The following is a 4,693-nucleotide window of genomic DNA, read 5'->3' on the forward strand; positions in this document are numbered from 1 at the left end:
GGGCCCCTGGGGCCCCCAGCCTTGTACATCTGGGACCAAAATGGGCAAAAGGCACATCTACAACTTAGGGCCCATACATATGCCACATATGAGCCCTAGTGATCTTGTACTTTTAGAGCTAGGCTTGTCAACAGGCCGCGACAAATCGCCTGTCCGATAGCCCGGGGCAATCACATTTTTTGTCGGGCAATTAAAACTCTGAAGAGCTGTGCCCGATCGGGCAAGTCTGAATTTAAACGAATTAAACTTGGTGATTTAAAATAGAATATTTCTGTTCAACTTGGCGTGTTCACAGAAGTAAAAAAACAGTCAAAACAAAGTAGAAAACTTCTTGAAACGGAACTCAAATTTCGCTAGGCACTCGTATCCCACACCAGACTTGCAAATATGCTAATGAACATCATGGCATTACGTGACGTATTAGAAGTTTGGCCAATTATAGAACTTGTTTCGTGCAAATATCATGATGTCAATGATGTCAGCTGGCCATGTATTTGCATATGAGTGAGATTGAGATGTATTAGTGGTTGGCGAAATACGTAAATTGCTGTGACTTTACTGACAAAATTTCACATAAAATACACATTAGAAACAAACAGTTAGTGAAATAAGTGAATAAAATGTTTATTTTTTATAGTGCATTTCATGAATACTCATTTATTTATCAACTTAACTGAGAAAAATATCGGATTTCCGTAAGAATGAAACTGCCAAATTCGGCACACTTACGGTACTATGCACTGCACTGCATGATGAGTACGGTTTGTAACTTTGTTGACAATTGTTGACGGGAATATGGGTTAATTTCGGGTAATTTCGGGCAACCAATTTTTGAATATTGCCTGCCCGATCGGGCAAGCTAAAAAATAAAATTTGTCGCGGCCTGCTTGTCAATCTGTTGCACCATATTTTAACATTTGGGCCCCTGGGGGCCATAATATATAACATATGGGGCTCTTGTATATTTGTAAATATAGAGTACCCCTTGGGCTATCAGTGTACCAACTCAGGGCCCTGAGGCTGCTTCATTTGATGAGAAATTGCGTGCTTTGTATTTTCACATTTGGGCCCCTGGGGCCCATGACCTTTGACCTCTGGGGCCAAGATGGGCAAAAGGCACTTCTACGGGGTAGGACCCATAAGTGTACCACATAGGCCTATGGGCCTCAGGGCCTTTGTAGTTTTAGCGCTAGCCTTGACAGAATGATGTGTTTGATGGAGAAGGAGAAGGAGGAGGAGGAGAAGAAACCACAGGATAACAATATACCCGTCCATGCTTCGCATGCGGGTATAAAAGTCTAGACTTGAACAATTTTCTGGCTAATAAGGCCAAGTAAAAAAAAAAACATGTATCATCTGACTTTTTCAAAAATCAGTGAGGGAGGTCCTTATTACCGTATTTGTTATTGTGTTATTTTTTCACCATTTGTTTCTGTGTAAATTGCAATTGCAAAGTGTTTGTCAACACATCATAAAATTGGGAAGGCCGCCTAATATTTTTGTTATTTCCCCAAAGCCCTACCCCTAGCTTGAAGAAAGTGTTTGCAACATGCAATGTGTTTATGATAACCAAGAACTTCTAAACATGTCATTTCCTCACAACAATATATTTTAGAAACAAAGTAAGGAAGCAAATAGGAAAAATAACAAAAATATTTGAAAATCTCCAAAAATCGGTGAGGGCGGGGACGATAGTCGATATATAGGGTATATTGCTGATCCATTAATTATCCTTTTCTGGTGCATTGTGGGATAGAAAAGGGGCAAATCGATCGCTAATTTGCTCCCTTTTCTATCCCACAATGCACCAGAAAAGGATAATTAATGGATCAGCAATATACCCTATACACATTGTTTATTTTACTTGGCCTAACAATGCCTATGTAGTTAAATTACAGTACGGTATTTAAAAATAGAATTCAATGATATTAAAATTAAATTTTATTACAATTTACATCCTCTGCTTTAAAAATTAATTCACATATTAAATATTGTACCAACCCTATTAAAATGCATACATTAATATGTAAATACACCTGTATGATGTAGGCCTATATCATGATTTATATGATGTGATTTGTGCATGTGTGAGCATGGTGAGTGTGTATGCATGTAATGTCATAGCAGTGCAGTGTACGCTTCCGGGATGCAACCTAGATTTCGAGATGAATTTTCATCCGAGATGTCCTTTGATTCCACAACGTAACACATGACACCCTCGCAGTTTCCAATAGATATTATGACAAACTTTACATTTAATTAAACTTTAGAGATACCAACTTCGTCAAAAATTCAAAATTTGCCTAAAAACTTACCAAACAGGGACAGCTATTCACCATGGAATTCCAGTTATGTTGTCATATCGTGCATCACCGGAGTTGAGTTGCCAGTCTGTTCATTTTCTATTTATAGCCATATCCTGAAAATCATTTTCAAAATCACTATGATTAGACGATGAAAAAACAAATGCATGGTTTTTTTGGGGGGGCCGATCTCACTGTAGTCTGTGGCCGACCTTGAGACATTGGTATTCTTGTCTCAGGCCCGACCCCTGGAAATTGTTTCATATCCCTGGCCCGACCCACCCAGATTTTGTGTTTTGGTAGAATTTGTTGATTTTTAGTTTTTGCTAAAATCATGTAAAATCAGCTGTTTTTTGGGCAAAATTGATTGATTTTGACTGAGAACATTTGTCAAAATGTTTGCCAAAAAAAAATCATTAAACTTTTTGCCAGATTTTTCATTATTGTGGAGATATTTTAGGCTCACTTTAGGGACCGATCGTTATTTACGGCAGGGGGGGGAATGGGTGTTTTGGCAAAAATATCGACAAAAATTTCGCGTTCCCCCGCGTCCGCTCAAAATTTTCGCGTTCCCCTTGTTTTCCCAATTTTCTCCATTTAAAATTTAACAATCCCCCTCCTGGTTCAACTAAAATTTCAGGTTCCCCCTCAAGATCACAAAAAATTTCGTGTTCCCCCTAAATTTACCCATTCCCCCCTGCCATAAATAACGATCGCTCCCTTAGCCTCCAGAAAAAAAAAAAAAAAGAAAAAAAAAAAAAATCGGATGCGCAACAATGACTTCTGCGCGCGCGCGCGTGTATAAGCTACGCGTTATGGCAACGCACACGCCTACGCGACGCCGTCACGCTTCTGAGATTGGTATAATTTGGTTCATCTCAAGTTTGGAAGTGACGTACGTGCGTATTTTGTTCGCCACAGTATCGAATCGTGCGCGTAAAGTTAAACGCCCTGATTGTACACGCACACGTACAGGAGCGATTTGTCGGCACGCTTGCGGCGCAACCGCGAAAGAGTATTGACGTCACTACCAAACTTGAGATGAACCAAATTATAGCTCTTGTTGTCGGCGCGAATGTTATATTCGCCTGGTTGATTTTTTTGTAGGGCAGGTTACAACAATGATTAAAACTGGTTATATTTAATTTAACAGCGTTTTATGGCATAAAATAACATAAAATGCCATTTTGATTTGTTCAAAATATTAGATAAGATGGTATTATTATTATTTATTATTATTATTATTAGACAATAATAACTCTGCACCATCTATTTTGAGGTCATTGTGTGAAATTGTCGGGATTTGTTTTGGGCCTCGGTATTTTTCCTCGAAGCTACCGCTCCTCGGAAAAATACCTCAGCCCAAAACAAAACCCTCCGATTTCACACAATGACCTCAAAATAGATGGTGCGCAGTTATTATTGTCTAATAATAATAATAATAAATAATAATAATAAAATTATTGAAAAGTCCATCTGCCCGTAAAACAGGTTTTTTCCCCCATCACCTTATCAATACAATATTATTTTTGCCACTGCACACATCATGGCCAAGTTTCAAAATTAAACAAACTTTAATATGCATTAATCATATAAAGCCCTGGGGAAGGGTAAAATGGGGGGAGCAAGAATTTTGATCAGCCGAAAGGGGCCAGGGAGCAATTTTTGGCAAGCTAAGAGGGACAGGCAAGCGATTTAAATATTCAAATTATAGTTATTGCTGGTGCTAGCAATATATTAGGACCAACACTTTTGCATGTGCAAAGGAGAGGGGCCGAGAGCCTCGGAAAAGACATTGTGTAGCAGTCCCGGGGGGGAGGGGACAGAAGCATTTTTGGCACGTCGTTTCAATTAACCCACCTGCTCATAATTATTGCCCAGTCCTTATGAAAAATGTATTTTTTAGACTGTTGAAAATTTTATAAAACAGATTAGCAACTTATTAAAACACAATGTCAATAATAACAATATTATTACGCCCATTTGTGTGGCTGCTTTATTTATTTTAGCAATCTATATACCGGTACACTCCATCCATTCCACCACACCTTTTCATTTTTTGGATATTGGCATTTATTTTTGAATTATTGACCAAATAAATAAATTTTTGGACTAAAAATGACCTGATGGACTAGTGTTGGCCTTTATATTTGGTCACTAATTATTTCAAAAATAATGGCAATATGCCTATCTGGATAAGTGAAGAAACCGTTCCCGTATGCCTATGGAGTGCCAAAAACACACAATGACACAAAAGCCAAATTTCAGATTTTTACTTTTTCTAACAGTGTTTTATACAAATTTGAGGAAAAAGTGTGTTTTTGGTGATTTTTTCCAAAACGATTGTTTTTGCACTCAAAAACGCCTGGACAGTTTAGACTAACATTTAT

The 4,693-nt window shown here is 38.1% G+C and overlaps 1 protein-coding gene across 4 annotated transcripts in view; it reads right to left on the reverse strand.

The window, feature by feature from the left end:
• LOC140156012 (lipoma-preferred partner homolog) overlaps positions 1 to 2,383 on the reverse strand; it is a 46,823-nt gene extending 44,440 nt beyond the window's left edge. For all 4 annotated transcript variants that reach the window (XM_072179131.1, XM_072179120.1, XM_072179113.1 and 1 more), the window contains exon 1: positions 2,316 to 2,383. The gene's annotated coding sequence lies outside the window, so the exon portion shown is untranslated. The remainder of the gene's footprint in view (positions 1 to 2,315) is intronic.
• Positions 2,384 to 4,693: the final 2,310 nt, after the last annotated feature.

Source organism: Amphiura filiformis, chromosome 1 (genome assembly GCF_039555335.1).
Source record: "Amphiura filiformis chromosome 1, Afil_fr2py, whole genome shotgun sequence".
NCBI lineage: Eukaryota > Metazoa > Echinodermata > Ophiuroidea > Amphilepidida > Amphiuridae > Amphiura > Amphiura filiformis.